We start from the raw sequence: 18,544 nt of genomic DNA on the forward strand, positions 1-18,544 counted from the left end.
TAATGCAAGCAGCAATTAAGTTCACCATAGAAGTGGAATCTGAAGGCCAACTGTCATTCTTGGACAGCCTCGTGCAACATAAAGGGCCAAACCTGTTATTCGAGGTGTTTAGGAAGCTAACTCACACGGGGCGCTACCTCAACTACACATTGGTGCACCCTGCTTCCCAAAAGAGGTCTGTTGTCTGCTCTCTCCTTCGTTGGGTGAAAAATGTGTGCACAACAGTAGAAGACCACATGGCAGACAATTCACTTGTGCAGTGGGAATTGATGGCTTGTGGATACCCTGAGTACTCCATTGACACAGTAGGGTGCCAGCTGGCTTGCGCAGTACCCACCCACCCTGGACCCCCCGAAAAATGGGCTTCAATACCATATGTCCCCTGCATAAGCGAGACCCTTGCATGCGTTGTGGTCATGTGATGTGCAGGCTGTGCCCGTTCCAAAACGTAAACACGAGCTCATGCATGTGAAAGACCGTTCGGAAAAGGGCAAGTTCCCAGGTGTAGTGTAGGTCCTTCGGTGTGCGAACTGTCGGTATGTCTACATCGGAGAAACCGGCAACTCCAAAAAAAGACTTAAACAGCACAGGAATGATGTCCAGAAACGATACTTTGCATCGAATGCCCTGGCCGAGCACTGCGCAACTACGTCACAATTAGCTAGGAAAAATATCGCTTGATTGTTAAGGAATGAAATCATTTTACGTGTCTATCTTGAATCTCTAATCATCCATGTCCATGTATTCCAAGTACCTTAATCATGTTTTGAGCTGCAGATAAGAACGCTACCTACTCTGCTGCTGGTTTCATTGTGAACAAGGCTCCCGTGGGAAGCCGAAACATAAATATATTTTAAACCATTTTGGTTGCGTTTGCTTAGTCCTGACATTTCGCATGGCCCCCATGACTTCAAATTAATGAGGTTTACTGCATGTACACATGTTTGCAATTACACGCTTACTTAATTTCTCTCAGCATGTCTGCTAGGTTACGGTTCATTTTGAGCACCGCGATTTCTCTTCCTCAGGGGCACCACATCTCGAAAGATATGCATCAAGTGCATCTGGAAAATTAATCATTTCACTGTAATACATGTATTGTTACAAACATTACACAAACAAATTTGAAACAATGTCGATGATACTGTCCACAGCTTCCAATTTATGGAGGCTCAATGCCGGCTTATCAATGAAATTGCGGTCGTTCAGGAAGCACCACCAAAGAGCCCCTGTGATGCTCCTATCCTGAGTGCCAGAACTCCCCACACCAGTTTTGCCAGTTCTTTGCAGAACAGGGAGTCCTAGCCATGGCACTAGAGCAGGTGCCACTCCTCGTCAATGTATACATTTGCTAGGTGTACCTGCAATAAAAGGGCAGAGATACGTTAAGACTGCTTAGGTGTGGGAACGTGAAAGCATCTTTAGTGAACCAGATGGCTGCAATGTGACGTGCACAATATGACACACACAGTAGGCACACCTTAAAGGGACTGACAACCGATTTTAAGGACCTAGTTCTTGGCACAACACAAAGCTCACCCTCAGTAGCGTTTACATCTGCAACGGTTACTTCCAAAAGCACATGGATATTGTGGCATCACAGAAGTGTCCTTGTTTCACACCCCAGGTTCTATTCCCACCCAGTCTGCCAAACTTTCTCATTAAAGCAGCTAATTTGCTTTGTTTACAGGAACCTGAGAAATCTGACATCAAGCCTTTTTTATGCATCTTTATTGTTTGTGCAATGAGCCATTGGTTTTATGTCACTAACTGCTGGCAGCAAAAAGAAGTATGTCCAGTGGCATTAGTGTAGGGGCTCCACACAAAATTATATGGCTTACCTCTGCTTGAAAGTAATCTTTAAAGAGACTACACAAGCAATACACAACCACTTTCAGTGAGCCCAAGTTGACTTTCAGCTTTGTGAAGCGTAGAAAGTGGTACAGGTTGTACGGCATGGTGTAGCACGAAAAACTGGCAAAAGAAAGGTTCTAAAGGGCAGAAAAAAGGGAAAGACGGCACCACACTCAACTGTTTATTAGACACAAAACTTGCTACATATATACCGCGCACACTCTCGACATCAGGGGAAGAAAAGAGCAAGTGTCAGGTCATCTTGTTTGCGTCAAACCCAACAATTTATTTTTGCATCATATAACAAAACAGATGTTTGACTAACACACGCTTGACCAGTTATACGAATGTGACATGCCTCTAGCAGTTCCTCCGCAGTTTAATCGCTACTCTTACCTAGGATTCTCACCACAGAAAAACTTGGCTTACAGTACAGCAGCACGGTATACAATACGCAGAAAAATGGGCATTCATATGCGCTTTTAAATTGTTTGCATGTTCCCTCATTCAGTCGTTCACACAACGGCCAGTCTGCCCGATGTAGGTTTTCCTGTAACTTAGCGGTACATGTATCTGGTAAACCACAGCAGTGGAACACTTTTCCACGTAGCACTTTGCATGTTTGACTTCGTACATTTGCACTGCACATTCTATGATTCGGGGACATAGGCAAGACAGCGTGTTCGAGGAAGAAAACAACAGGTACCTCATACCTGTTCGCCGCCTTGAGGCTGTGGCTCACCCTGTGGTAATAAGGTGCCACTTGAGCCTTTCTTTGGGAATCGTGCTTACTTCCCTCACTCCCCTTCGGATTATTGTTACATTTGAGTTGCTGCAGCGAGGTTTCTGCCACTAGGTGATGACCGAATGAGGAAATCTGGCATTTAAAAGCTGCTGGACATGATGCTTGAAACTAGACAAAAAAGCTATGTGGAAAAGCGGTCCACGTGGTTTACCAGACACCGTTAAGTTATGGGAAAACCTATGTCGGGCAGATTGGCCATGGCGTGTATGACCGAATGAGGGAACAAAAACAATTTAAAAAAGGATATGAACACCCATCTCTCTGCACATTGCAAATCGTGCTCCTGTAAGCCACGTTTTTCTGAGGTGAAAATCCCAGGTAAGAGTAGAGATAAAACCGCGCGGGAACTACTAGAGGCATATCACATTCAGATCAGTGGTCAAGCATGTGTTGGTCAAACATGTTTTTATATGATGTGGAAATGAAATTGTTGGGTTTCACACAAACAACATGACCTGTCACTTGCTCTTTTTGCTGCCCCTGATGTCAAGAGTGTGCGCAATATATATGTAGCAAGTTTTGTGCCTAATAAACAGTTGTGAGTGTAGTGCCATCTTTCTTTTCCTTCTTTCTGTCCTTTTGTATCTTTCTTTTTGCAGTTTGTTGCACTACAACAGCATGGCATTTAGCAAAGACCAAGTCGCTGAAGAGAAAGTTACTGTGTGGTACAGGTTGTACCAGCGAATCAGAAGAGCTCTCTTAGTATCCGCCTCTGATCACCCTCTGAGCAATTAGACGGCTTGTATCTCTACAACTTTTGGCTTGTGCTGTTAGGCTATCATTACATAAACTATAAATGCAGAAGTACATATTAGCATGCTTTATGAAAAGCCAGAGTAGTACTATACTGACTGGATGTGACATAAATGGTAAGAATGTTCTGGCTGGAAACATTGTGAGTTTATCAACACTGACTGACGAGTAACTGAGAAAGTTGGTGCATGTTCATGTTTAACTTTTGCGTACAACACAAGGGACAGAAGAGAGACCACAGCGCACAAAAGCTACCAATTCAATGTTTAAATGTTTATTTTATGGGAAGGAATACAGAAAATATTTACACTGCATGTGCACTTGTACTGCACAAACGTTCTTTTAGAATGAGGGCAAATGTTGCATAACAAATAGAATTAGAAAGCACAGAGTGATTGCTATTCTGTGTCATTTAGAGAGTGTTCCTCTTTTTCACACAATCATAATGAGAGCGGACTGACACGTCCCAGTATTTAAGTGATATTCCTTACTGTTATTGTTGGCCATTCAGTTACCAGAGGTGAAAAAAACAGATGAACAATCTAAATCTGATGCATAGCACCAGTCATGTCAATGCATTGTCATGTGGCACATATGGTGCTCTCCTGGGTGCATGTTGAGGCACCAGCCAGTCTGCCCAATGTACATTTGACCAAATATACAGATGATCAAAGGAATAGACTACACTACTGCTAACGGACACAAGACAAATTTGGTGGTATCTTTAACTAAGCAAGCCTCCCTAGCCTGGGTGCCTTTCTCAATTCGCTTGTAGACTGCTTGCTAGGGATACACATTTGTACACACATACATATGTATACACATGCACAACAGTCCACAAGTGAATTGAGAAAGGCGAGCAGGCAAACAAGGTTTGCTTGGTTAAAGCAAGTTTGTCTAGTGTGTGTGAGAGGCAGTGTACTGTATTCCTTTCACATGTGGTCAAATGTACACAGGGCAGACTGGCCATAGCTAAATGCACCAAATGTGTGCCAAAGAAATCACTAGTATGCTCGTCCAACTTGACCGTGCATTGCTGCGATAGGGCCTCAGGCTAAATTAAGATCGTTCATCTGTTCTCACCCACGGTGAAGAATTGACGAGAGAAATCAGTGAGGCGTACCACATAAATAAGACGTGTTAGCCAGCCCTCATTGTCAATGCAAGAAAGGCGTCCTTTCGAGATGACAAGGGATAGAAATTATTCTGCACATATTTACTTTTCTTTTTATGCAAATACTGTTTATCGTGGTTTAATGCCTTTATATCACAACTTACATCTTCCCTCTGAAAGAACTTGTGCACAATATAAGCACATATCCAGTGACATTGTTATTTTTAATCCTTCCATGAAACAGAGAGACAGTTGTTAGCAGCAGTCATGTTGTATGGTCTCCCTTCCCTCCCTGTGCAAATTCTGTCCTGAAAAGTTACATGAACTGAATGGCAAACTCATAAGGACACTACAAATTTCACCTAGTGAACACAGCTGGTTCTCGGAAAATGCACGAATACGGTGATAGGTATGTGTCGGCATAGTGTAGCACGCTAACTTCGACACTACTGCAATACTTCAGCTGTCACACGACTACAGTGCTTAAGAGACCACAGAAGTGTAAGTGCACAACAAAAAAAAGCAGGTGCATCAACCATAAATTTGACTTCAGCAAACACAACATAGGCTGTTTCGTGTGGCTAAAACACTAGCTAATATGTAGAAAGTATATTCACAGGTATACTTAGCTATAGATACTCGCCCATCCAACTTAAAAACTTATTATGAGTTGCTGTGCATATGATGCTTGCTCTAGACACTGGTGGTTACAACAAAGATACTTTTAGAATGAGATAAAATGCTTTCATCTGCCCAGTAATCGAAGTTTTATTGATAGCATTATAATTTAGACTTGCTGGTTGAAGATATTCTGACCTCAACAGCACTAAGCAGATTGAATATAAGAATGCCCACTGTGCTGACCAAAACATAGTGTGAAACAGAACACACGAAAAGGGACCCAAAGTATTAGAAATTATTCATGACAGCTGTTGAATTAGGGTTTGTTGGTTGATTATCACTATTAAAATTACAGAAGTGCCAATCGGAATGTTCTATGTGGTGCAGTTGAAATTAAATTCATTTGATGAGCAACAACGAGCAAATGCAACCAGACAATTTAGCACTATGTATGAAATAGTGTTCTTTAATGATTGAGCATCAATACACGGATCTATCAGCTAACTATGTCATCTATACTGTGTTTACTTAAAGTGAAAAATAATGTAACTGGACATAGACTCTTAGCTTACAATGCCTATTTGCATGAATGGGCATAGCTTGCCAAAATTTTTTTTTATGGGAGAGAAAAAATCAAGCTTACTAGAAAACACGTCAGTACAGCAGTAACGTCATCAATACTTCCTTTTGGGAGAGTTGGTTCATCTCGAAACATATGGATAACAGCACAAACAGACCACAAGAAGGCAGACACGTACACACAGTGCTGACTAACTGATTTTATTGGCAAGGATAGCACACCTTGTAGGGTGTCTCACATAACTTGAGCCAAGAATTTTTTTTAAAAATGAAAGGCACGTTGGAAGCGAACTGAACTGAATGCATACTATTCGCAATAGCCTATAGTAACTCCTACAATCCTTTGTTTTCCCCATTACTCGCCAATTAATTAAATTTAATTACCCAACTCTAATTATCGGCTGAGGACCCCAAGTATGGCACACAGATTTGTAGAGCCCGTTCAGAAACCACCGATCGAGTTGTTTGCTTTACGATACGTCTCACATAGTCATTTCTTCTGAGTTGCAAAGAAAGTCCGCGAAATATGAAACAAGGCACGTGACAGAGTGCTTGCGTAGTGGTATTGTGCTCCTCTCAAGCGTGCCTTCGGTGAACAAGGTCGGCTCCCGTCGGATGATGGCGAAAATGCATGCTGCAGGCGGAGCGGTGCCAATGAGATAAAGAATGCCCTGCCACTTTCTCGTCACCAGTCACGATGCAGCCAACCTTGTTCGCCGAACGCACGCTTGAGAGCAGCACAATACCACTATGCTCCATCACGTGGCCTTCTTCATATTTCATGGGCTTTCTTTGCAACCAGGAAAAAAGGACTACATGAGACATTTAGTAAAGGAAAGAACTCGATCGGTGGTTTCTGAAGGTGCTCTACGAATCTGCGTATCATACTTGGGGTCCTCAGCCAATAACTAAAAGTTCTGTAATTAAACTTATTTAATTAGCAAGTTATGGGGAAAACAAAAAATTGTCTGAGTTACTATAGGCTATTGCGAATAGTATGGGTTTCGTTCAATTCCCTTCACACGTGCCTTTCATTTTTAAATTCTTGGCTCACGTTATGTGGGACACCCTGTATATGCCAGAGTGAAGCAAGGGAAATGAAAGGGAAAATCATGTCAAGGGTGACAGCGTGCCAAGTTCACAAGCGCAATGAAGCCAACCAAACACAACAAAGCGCAAACAATTATTTTTCTTTTCCTTTGCAATCTGAAGCCCCGATAGCCGCACCCAGAAGATCAGATTCAGCATCAAAGTGAGGGGTGCTAAAACAGCTGCTACCGAATTTTTTAATGTGGAAGGTTTTTAAACTGATGTGCGCAGTCTTGTCACTGCTCTTTCCTAGAATCGTCGTGACTTTCAACTGGGCCACACAATCCGTATACTTGCTAACGTGCGCAACTAAATGTGCATATTTCTCATCTAGTGTTTTTTTTCAGTTTTTGAGGGTGTTCCCCTGAACGGTCATTGATACAGCGAGCAATTTCACGGACAGAAAACATCCCACATGACATGGGGATGCAATACACCACTCCAGTGGAACATTTTACTAACGGCGGTTGGTGCTTCTTCTGGCATCCACGTTTTCTGGCATTACATATACGTTGACACAACTTTCCCAGCTCCTTTCGGGCATAGAAACAAATTGGTACACCGTGCCTACTTGCCACCTTAAGATTGTGGGAAAGTTTGTGGATGTAAGGGACCACCTCTGTCTTAGGTGCCTTCAGTTGATCCCCAACCATTGCACTTCCACATCCACACTTGAACTTTTCAAGGAGGACTTCTGAAATGGCAGTCGAGACCGAGATCGGGAACCCTGCAGCTAAAAGACGGCTTACCTGATTATGAAAACTGAGCTTAATCTGATGTGGGCATGATTTTTGGAGAGCCTATTCCATACGCAACACCTGTATACTTCTCTTAATTGTCTTGGAGGGTGCCGAGTGAAAGGGCAGCAATTCCTTAGCCCGTGGGTTGGAGGCCCAGCCAACATGTCCATCACTGAACGTAATCTTTACGTATAAAAACTAAAATTTAAAGGTTCGGAAGTTCAAGGGTGAAAGGCAACTCACGTCTATGTTTGCTAAATATAGATAACACTTTGCCTACTGTAGAGGGTAGGTGAAGGTGGGCTGCTGTTTATAAAAGCACCAAATAAGCGTCAACATGCCCCAAAATTTTTAAAACTGGCTCCTCATTAAACACTTGTTCCAGTGTGTTGTCCACCTTTACCTGAAAAATGTCACAAAGATTAGGGGCTATGCAAGACCCCATGCAGATGCCATCGCACTGCAAAAACGGCTGCTTGTCAAATACAATAAAAGTCGAGTTCAAATAAAACTGCAATAAAGATAGAAAATTATGAACGGCCAAACCAACGGTGTTCTGGAAGGATACGTCGCCGTTATCTTCTATGCACTCTTTGACACATGCTAGCAGTTGATTCTGTGGAACAGAATTAAACAACTCCTGCACGTCTTCCGAAAAACCGAAACCAACATGATCGTTTCGCTCTAAAAACTGTACTACTGCGACTGATTTCTTTAAAATTAATGTGTCGTTTAAAGCTAGCGCCTTGAGCTTCTTTAGCAAAAACTGGCTAACACTTCTGCCACGATCCCTGTTCACTAACAATAGTGCTAAACGGAACTTTGGGCTTATGTGTCTTGGCTGTAAAAACCCCCCTCAAACTGTTCCCTCTGCTGTTAGATATGTCCCTGGCAAACTTTCCAAGGTATAATTGCTTACAAAACTCAACGAACTTAATTTTTCCTTGCACTTCACTTTTCTCTCCATGGACACAGTTCTTATTAGCCGCTACCAAACATTTTTAATTGTAAATTCCCTTGGGTAACGTATGTGATTCCGTCTGGTCCTGGTGCCGACGTGACCCATCTTGGCATCGAATCATGATGTCTTCTTCTATCTTACTATAATATGACGTGGGAGACAGGAAATGTTCCAGATTCTTGGAAATGCAGTTGCGTTGTAGGCCTGCTTAAACCGGGGAAATACCCTAACGAGCTCTCCTCCTGCAGACCGATCACCTTAGCCAGTTGCGTCGACAAAGTAATGGAAAGAATGGTCTTGTCAAGGCTGGAATGGTTTCTAGAGAAAAATAATTGCTTTCCCGATTTTATGCATGGATTTAGAAGAGGCCGTTCTTCCATTGACGGTGTTATTGACTTGGTATCCACTGTTGAACAAGAAAGAAGTCGCCGTCGGTTAGTTGGAGCTGTTTTTCTGGATATTAAGGGTGCATACGACAATGTACTCCATTATGCAATCCTTGATGCACTGGAAGATTTAGACGTCGGTGGCCGGCTATATGCATGGATTGTTAGCTACCTCAGTGGCCGCACGGTGTATATGTCGACAAGTGATGGCGACACCAGACAGTACCATATACATTGAGGTGTTCCACAAGGAGGAGTTCTCAGTCCAACTCTTTTCAATGTTGCATTGATTGGCCTTGCATCCGAACTTCCTAGCACGGTGAAGATTAGCGCATATGCGGATGACATATGCATATGGACATCTGGAGCCACCTGTCCCCAAATGCGTGCTAGGCTTCAACGTGCAGTGACAATCACAGCTAAGTATCTGCGGCGTCAAGGCCTCCAACTCTCAACAGAAAAATTTTCCGTGATTACATTCACGCGAAAACAAATGACCAGGTATCCGATAATCATTAACGGAGTAGCGATACCTACGGTTACACACCACAGATTCCTTGGTGTAGTCATAGACCAGGGATTATCTTGGTCAAGACACGTCGCCGCACTGAAGTCAAAGCTGAAGAGTTTTGTTCACGTCCTTCGCGTCGTTGCAGGAACAAGATGGGGCCCCTCGGAGTCATCGTTACTCCAATTGTACCAAGCACTATTCGTAGGGTATATACGGTACAGCATACCGGCGCTCTCAAGCATGAGACTTAGCTGTGTGCGCGCGCTGGAGAGCATTCAAGCTCAAGCATTGAACACATGTTTAGGCCTCCCACGATGCACGTCAACCAATGGAACAATAGCGGAAGCTCTTAGTTGTCATATTGGGGTATACTTGCTCTGCGAGCCTCTTCGAATGTACCTTCGCGTGTTGACCCGACACAGGCACCATCCTCTGTCATCGCTCCCTGCCACCCACCCAGGTTCCAGCTTTTCAAGGACTATATCGCGCCATCAACGCGTTTTGCAATCGAGATTTTCTCCTGCCTGTATTCCAAGAATACCCCCGTGGGTTCTGCCTAAACCTGTCGTTACATTGCAGATACCTGGAATTACTAAAAAGTCATATCCGTTGCATCTATTGGCCTCAGGCAACTCACCCTGTGGCACATTTCTGCAAAGTACGGATATACTGCACACGTGTATACCGATGGCTGTCACACCATATGCCTCCACTGCAGCCTTCGTCATTCCACATATGATCATTGCTCGGCGGTTTAAACTAAGCCATAGCTCAACATCAACTGCCGCAGAACTTGTTTCTATCCGGGAGGCACTTAGATTTCTCTCCGAGGAGCCTCCTCACGCATGGACAATATTCTGCGATTGCAAGCCAGCTCTTCACACGATTGACTGTGTCCTCAGACGGGGCCCGTATTATTCCATGGCTATAGAAATTACAGAACGGCTCGACCACGCAACTAGATATGGCCACGTCACCTTTCAGTGGATACCCTCACACTGTGGCCTGATCAGGAACGAACAGGCAGAAGCTGAAGCGAAAACTGCTTTAGATAATGCTTGTGTAGTACACATTCCGTTCTCACATACAGACACAAACGTCCTACTTTGTCGCGTAAACCGCAACTCTACGTTAGAACACTGTACCTAACCAGATCGACGACACAAGCGATTACACAAATGGGACCAAGAAATGAAATTTCGTATGCCTCACAAGCTCAAAAGAAGCCACACGAGCATGGTGCACCGGATTCGCCTTGGTGTCGCATTCACCAACCGTTATAGACATATGATAGGTGCCAGTGATACTAGCCCAAACTGTGAATGCTGTGAGGTGCCAGAAACGCTTGAACATATATTTTGTGTGTGTCCCACCTACGCGCAAGAACGACAGCAACTTGCCTCTTCCATTGCAAAGATCCATGAGAGACCGCTATCGGACGAGTTTCTTTTAGGTCCTTGGCCTAATTCAAACAGCGCAGCCCTGGTAACAAGAGCCGCTGTAGCTTTTCTCCAAGCCACTGGGCTGGACGCACGGCTTTAGAGAGGCCACAACTCTGAATTTGAATATACGCATCTCTTCCTTATACCATCATCATTCATCGGCCCTTTCCCTCCCCGTCCCTCTTCCCCAGTGTAGAGTAGCAGGCCAGAGCAAGTTATAGCTCAGGCCGACCTCTCTGCCTTTCTGTAAATAAATTTCTCTCTCTCTAACTTGGGTAATACGACGAGCCCACTCTCTTTGTCAGCTTGCGTAAGCATCAGGTTGTTGCTCTTAAAAAAAGATATCTCATTCAACAATCTACTATGGTGCGAGTCCGGGGTTTTTGGAGCAAGCTTTAGCAGGCAGTCAACACCTTTGAGAAGGCGGTGGTCCCGATTACCATCTTTTCCTGAGTGGCCACTTTCCAATTTAATGCAGTGAGATCATGCATCAGCTTGGACCCCAAATTTGGATCCTTTCTGCAAATGATGCATAATCTTCCCTGGTATGTGGACGTCCCCCATGACGACATTGCTTCCATCTTGCGTCATTTTCCTCCTGAACACCGGAGCAACTCATTCAAGATGCAAGCATCTTAATCGCAAGCCAATCAGGATGGTCCTTAAAACACAGAAGATGGAACCAGTCCTGAAAAAGTTGGACTTGTTGTCACAGTTCTGAGTGACTTATTCTGCAAAATCTTTTCACATGCCCCCACACTGGTTTCACAAGGCTGAAGAGGGTACTTACTTCATTAGGGACGAGTCCTTTCCGGATGCAAAAGGTGAAGTGTCTTTCCTTTCTCTTGTAAGGTTGTAAGGCACCTTCCTTTTCCACCATCAACCTTCTACTCAGTCACATCGCCCATGCAACATGCTAGTCAAGACAGTTCGCCTTTTCTAGCCGGAAATGACTCGTCCATAACGAAGTAAGTGCCCTCTTCGGCCCTATGAAACCAGCGTGGGGGCACGTGAAAAGACTTTGCAGAATAAGTCGCTCAGGACAGGTTGCACCTTCTGTGATTTAAGGACCATCCTGACCGGCTTGTGATTAAGAAGCTCGCATCTTTGAAGCGCCTAGTGGCACAGCTCATGGAGTGCAGGTGGAGGTGCATCTTGAATATGTTGCTCTGTTGTACAGGAGACAAGAAAACGACGCAAGATGGAAGCAATGTCAGCGTCATGGGGGACATCCGTATACCAGAGAAGATTATGCAACATCTGCAGAAAGGATCCAAATTTGGGTTCCAAGCTGATGTTACTGTGCATGATATCACTGCAATGAATCAAAAAGTGGTCATTCAGGAAAAGATGATAATCGGGACAGCTGCCTTCTTGGAGGTATTGACTGCCTGTGAAATTTTGCTCCGAAAACCCCGGACTGGTACCGTACTAGATTGTTGAATGACATCTCTTTCTTTTAGAGTAACAACCTGATGCTTATGCAAGCTGACAAACAGGGTGGGTTCATTATTTTACCCAAGGGAACTTACAATGAAAAAGGTTTGGTAGCGGCTAATAAGAACTTTGACCCTGGAGAGAAAAGTGAAGTGCAAGTAAAAACCAAGTTCGTTGAGTTTTGTAAGCAATTAGACTTCGAAAAGTTTGCCAGGGACATATCTAACAGCAGAGGGAACAGTTTGAGGGGGTTTTTCACAGCCAAGACACATAAGCCCGAAGTTCCGTTTAGCACTATTGTTAGCGAAGAGGGATCGTGGCAGAAGTGTGTTAGCCAGTTTTTGCTAAGAAGCTGAAGACGCTAGCTTTGAGCGACCCATTTCTTCTAAAGCAATCAGTCGCAGTAGTAGATTTTAGAGGGAAATGATCATGTTGGTTTCGGTTTTTCAGCAGACGTGCAGGACTTGTTTCATTCTGTTCCGCAGAATCAACTGCTAGCGTGTATCAAAGACTGCATTGAAAATAATGGCGACGTATCCTTCCAGAACACTGTCTGTTTGTCCGTTCACAACTTTCTATCATTACTGCAGTTTCATTTGAACTCTACTTCTATTGTGGTAATAGTTCTGCGGAAACCCGCAAGGTGGAGATAAGTAATTAATTATGGTAAAATGAGACATTCACTCAATCGTAGCAATTAATTGCTACGATTGACATCTGCTACCCTATTACCTGCTAGCCACGGGGTTAGCTCAGCTGGTAGAGTGGCTGCCCTGGAAAGGCAGTGGTCCTGGGTTCTAGTCCCGGACTAGGACGAATTTTTCTTCAACTGCGAGGCTTTTCTTTAAGGAACCTGCATGGGTTTCCTTTGTAGCAATTGCTATGATTTGGTGGATACCTCATTTTCCCTAAATTAATTACATTTATTGTATTTGACGAGTAGTCCTTTCTGTAGCGCGATGGCATCTGCATAGGCTCTTGCGTAGCCCCTATTGTTTCTGACATTTTTCTGGCAAAGGTGGAAAATGCACTGGAACAGATGTTTAATGGATGCCGGTTTTAAAATTTTTGGAGGTATGTTCAGAATGTTTTAGTGCTTTTAAAAAAGCAGCCTACCTTCCCGTACCCCTCTACATTAGGCAAAATATTTTCCATTTTTAGCAAACATAGACATGGGTTGCGTTTCACCCATGAACTCCCGGACCTTTCAAGTTTACAGTTTTTAGACCTAGAAATCATGTTCTGTGATGGACATGTTTGCTGGGGCTACTACCGACGAGCTAAGAAGAAGTTGCTGCCCTTTGACTCGGCACACTCGCTGATTCGCTGATATTGCCTTGCTTAGTAACTCAGGGGACCAATTGCAATACATGCTCACTGACCTGGAGAGGCAAAGCAGAAGAGTGGGTCTAAAAATTAATCTGCAGAAAACTAAAGTAATGCTTAACAATCTCGGGAGAGAACAGCAATTTACAATAGGCAGCGAGGCACTAGAAGTCGTAAGGGAATACATCTACTTAGGGCAGGTAGTGACGGCGGATCCGGATCATGAGACGGAAATAATCCGAAGAATAAGAATGGGCTGGGGTGCGTTTGGCAGGCATTCCCAAATCATGAACAGCAGGTTGCCATTATCCCTCAAGAGAAAAGTATATAATAGCTGTGTCTTACCAGTACTCACCTACGGGGCAGAAACCTGGAGGCTTACTAAAAGGGTTCTACTCAAATTGAGGACGACACAACGAGCTATGGAAAGAAGAATGATAGGTGTAACGTTAAGGGATAAGAAAAGAGCAGATTGGGTGAGGGAACAAACGCGAGTTAATGACATCTTAGTTGAAATCAAGAAAAAGAAATGGGCATGGGCAGGACATGTAATGAGGAGGGAAGATAACCGATGGTCATTAAGGGTTACGGACTGGATCCCAAGGGAAGGGAAGCGTAGCAGGGGGCGGCAGAAAGTTAGGTGGGCGGATGAGATTAAGAAGTTTGCAGGGACGACATGGCCACAATTAGTACATGACCGGGGTTGTTGGAGAAGTATGGGAGAGGCCTTTGCCCTGCAGTGGGCGTAACCAGGCTGATGATGATGATGATGACTCCAAGACAATTAAGAGAGGTATAGTGGTGTTGTGTATGGCATCAGCTCTCCAAAAATCGTGCCCACATCAGATTAAGCCCACGTTTAATAATCAGGCAAGCCGCCTTTGGCTGCAGGTTCCCCGTCTTGGTCTTGACTGCCGTTTCTGAAATCCTACTTCCAAAATTCAAGTGAGGATCAGGAAGTACAATGGCTGAGGATCAATGTAAGACAGAGGTGGTCCCTTACATCCATAAATTTTCCCACAATCTTAAGAAGGTGGCAAGTAGGCACGACGTGTCAATTTGTTGCTCTGCCCCAATTAAGCTGGGAAAGTTGTGTCCACATATCTGTAACGCCAGAAAATGTGGATGCCAGAAGAACCACCAACCGCTGTTAGTAAAATGTTCCACTGGAGTGGTGTATTGCATCCCCATGTCATGTGGGATGGTTTACGTCGGCGAAACTGGTCGCTGTGTCAATGACCGTTTAGGGGAACACGCTCAAAAAGTGAAAAAGAAAGAAACTAGATGATAAATATGCACATTTAGTTGCGAACGTTAGCAAGTATACTCATTGGGTGGCCTGTTTGAAAGAGACGATTCTAGGAAATGGCAGTGACACGACCGCACGCATCAGTTTAGAAGCCTACTACATTAGAAAATTTGGTAGCAGGTGCTTTAGCACCCCTTCCCTTGCTCTCTGTGATGCTGAATTTGATCTTCTGCATGTGGCTACCGGGGCTTCAGACGGCAAAGAAAAATAATTGTTTGCATATTGTTGCGCTTGGTTGGCTGTATTGTGCTTGCGTGGTTAGCACGCTATCACCCTTGACGTGTTTTCCCCTTCATTTCCTTTGCTTCACTGGCATATATAAGGTGTGCTATCCTTGTCAATAAAACCAGTTGTTAGCCAGCACTGTGTGTATGTGTCCCCCTTCTGATCATGTTTGTGCTGTTACCCATATGTTACAGCAGTAACTGCAGCACAGTGAATAATGACCTTCATGTATCATTTCAAAAAGTTCAGGCTCATCAAATGTGTATTTGCCAGTGGCAGTTATTCTGGGAACAAGAGATAAATAATTGCAAATATGAATGTTAAACAATGGTAAGCACGCCATGTGCTTAGACATGCAACATAGTTGTCCCACTACACTTTGAATTCTTATGTGCACAGAAACTGCACACGCGTGTAGAATAAACAGAAAAGAAGATGGACATAAAAGCTGCAGCATAGGAAACAGTTTCAAAACAATAAAGCCAAAATAAAAAAGTGAGAAATACACCGTGTACTAAGCAAAAATAATAACTTTTACGCTTTTAGCGCACAAAAAGGGACGAGAGACAGAGGTACGACACGGACACAGCGCTAACTTCCAGCAATTGTTTTATTCTACAAAGCGGTACACATATTTATGGGTAACAGACAAAAGCATAAGCATGCACATATGCACTGGTTTCTAATCAAATGAGACAGCAACGAGACGTGTAATGGAAAGTTAAGATGATATCGAAGATGAAAAAGCGACCATGCATAGCCAAAAAATTTTTGTAATTGCAAGATTAAAATGCCATCTCCATCAAGCCACCCTCTGTGACACGTTCAAAAAATCAAATTCTTTTTTTGAAAGATCGATTGAAGGTGTGCTAACACGAGGGTTCCCCAAACTAGCGATCTTCGCCGCTTCAATAATCTGTGTTAGCACGCCTTCAATCGATCTTTCAAAAAAAGAATTCGATTTTTTAAACGTCACAGAGGGTGGCTTGACGGAGATGGCATTTTAATCTTGCAATTACACAAAATTTTTTGGCTATGCATGGTCGCTTTTTCATCTTCGATATCTTAACTTTCCATTACACATGTCTCGTTGCTGTCTCATTTGATTAGAAACCAGTACATATGCGCATGCGTACGCTGTTGTCTGTTACCTATATATATGTGTACCGCTTCGTAGAATAAAACAATTGCTGGAAGTTAGCGCTGTGTCCGCGTCGTACCTCTGTCTCTCACCCCTTTCTGTGCGCCAAAAACCTAAATGTTATGGAATGCCAACATGCCCAAACCTACGCTCTTTCAAAAATAATAAAGGGAAAATCTTACAGAATTTGTCAGCTGTTGACAAATTTGACTTCACCCTACCATTTGCTAGCCGCCTGGTTAGCTCAGATGGTAGAGTGGCTGCCCTGGAAAGGCAGTGGTCCCGGGTTCGAGTCCCGGACCATGACGAATTTTTCTTGAACTTCGAGGCTTTTCTTTCGAGGAACCTCTACGGGTTTCCTTTTACGGGTTTCCTTTGTAGCAATTGCAATAAATGGGTGGATGTCTGATTTTCCCTTTATTAATTACTTCTCTCCACCTTGCGGGTTTCCGCAATAACTATTCTGTCAAACAAAAATGAAATTTAAATTGCAGGCAAGCAATTGATGCAAGAAAAAAGACTTAACATCAGGACATGTTAGATCTAGTTTTATATAGAAAACAATAACAGCTATGAAAACAAATAAGCAGCAAGTTGCAAAAATACTTAGCCTACTTAGTAAGCTGTGTTGAGTAATATGTTGATAAACTTATTCACGAATGATACTGAGGTCCTACTCTTTGGAACACATACACATCATACATACCTGAACCAAGCAATCAGATTACACACTGCGCTATGGCAGTCATTCAAGGTTTCCCTGCATTTCTGCTGGCTCCTCCATTATGTGGACACTGGTGTGGGTTACGGCCTCGCCACTACAATATAAGTTCGGAAAGTTTGCAGTTAATTTATAGCAGTGGCACATTAACGCTGTCACAGTGTGAACACATGCAAGGAGCATTTAAAAATTGTCACGAAAATAATGTTTGCATTAATGAAGGGTGGCCACAGAGGGACCCCTTCATCACGGTAAAATTTTTAACACACACACAGCAGCAACACATTACAAAGAATCTTTGTTTACATACCAATTCAATTTTTTCATGACTTAGTTTAAGCAACTGTCTCGTGTCATGTTTAGTTATGCATAAGTTATATCAACACATCTTGTCTTAAAAATTTTTAGTAATCTGTACCTGTTGCAAGCTTTGACTGTTTTTTTTTTTTTCTAAAACTGCTCGTAAATTCAGAACCCGTAAGCACAGATTATTTACAACGTAGAAGCATTTATACGCGAGGAAACGTCATTGCAGTAAGAATCTGTTAAAATGCAGATGAGCGTTGTTATGCAACTTAAGCAGAAAAGCGGGAGCTCACGCACAGGCGCACATGATGAAGACGATTATTTCCGAACGTAATATTTCTCAACGGAAGAAAACGCTTATAATGATTTTCAATTTCGCATTAAGACAATAAACTTGCCTAGCTAAATTCTGACAACCAGCGCTCAGCAAGTATCAGCACGGGTTCCACTGTTGCCGTGGCAGTTCTATTGGTTCTATTCTACGCTCGTGCACTCTGTGCACACACGAGAAGCACGCACAATACACGTGTAGTTAGTAAGCACGATTACTTACCTTTTGAATGGTACGACGCGGTCGAAAAGCGCTCTCCAAGTTGCCGGTGCTGCGTCGACTCCCAGTCTACACGCCGTTACGTAGTGGACGAGCTGAGGCACGCTAATAATACACATTATTTCTTTGCGACGTACAGCGAACTTCCCACAACCAGACACAAAAGAGAACGCACTCCAGGGCATGAAAATCGTTGGTCCCCATTTGCCTGGCACGCCACGCATATGGCGAGTTTCAGAGAGACACAAGCTATCTTCTGGCACTTCTGTGTTCGCGAACTAAGTCACATTTCGTTACACCAAACACAAAACCACACGATTAGACAAACACGCCACAACGGCTCGCGCAACCGCCCGGCGACCGGCAGTTGCAAAATAGAGAGCAGAGTAGACGAATGAATGCTATGAGCGTCTCCTTTGAAACAGGGTGGTGGGTTGCGCCACCAACCGATCGCATGGGGCGAGCGTCATCTGTAGACCGTTGCGGTTGTGTGGCCCCCGTGATGCCTTAATATTAACCAGTACCCACTCATTTTGTGCCGTATAGCGCCCAACTACGTATAGTTGCGAGACAAAAAAAACGAACATTGAAGCGTCTGTATTGCACGCTATACTTTACTGTAGAAAAAAATTTTAGGGCGTATCTTCGATTTTGAACAACTTCTGCCGTATGCA

At 43.6% G+C, this 18,544-nt stretch overlaps 1 long non-coding RNA gene and 1 other non-coding gene across 2 annotated transcripts; one reads left to right on the forward strand and one right to left on the reverse strand.

Annotated features, from left to right (window-relative positions):
- Nucleotides 1-365: 365 nt before the first annotated feature.
- On the reverse strand, nucleotides 366-18,228 carry LOC142558049 (uncharacterized). The gene is made up of 3 exons (XR_012822936.1): nucleotides 17,874-18,228; nucleotides 17,000-17,111; nucleotides 366-1,361 (listed from the first exon to the last, which is right to left on the reverse strand). It is a non-coding gene; the product is annotated as an uncharacterized LOC142558049 (long non-coding RNA).
- Nucleotides 16,527-16,601, forward strand: TRNAS-GGA (transfer RNA serine (anticodon GGA)). The gene has a single exon. It is a non-coding gene; the product is annotated as a tRNA-Ser (tRNA).
- Nucleotides 18,229-18,544: the final 316 nt, after the last annotated feature.

Source organism: Dermacentor variabilis, chromosome 9, assembly GCF_050947875.1.
Source record: "Dermacentor variabilis isolate Ectoservices chromosome 9, ASM5094787v1, whole genome shotgun sequence".
In the NCBI taxonomy this organism is placed as follows: Eukaryota; Metazoa; Arthropoda; class Arachnida; order Ixodida; family Ixodidae; genus Dermacentor; species Dermacentor variabilis.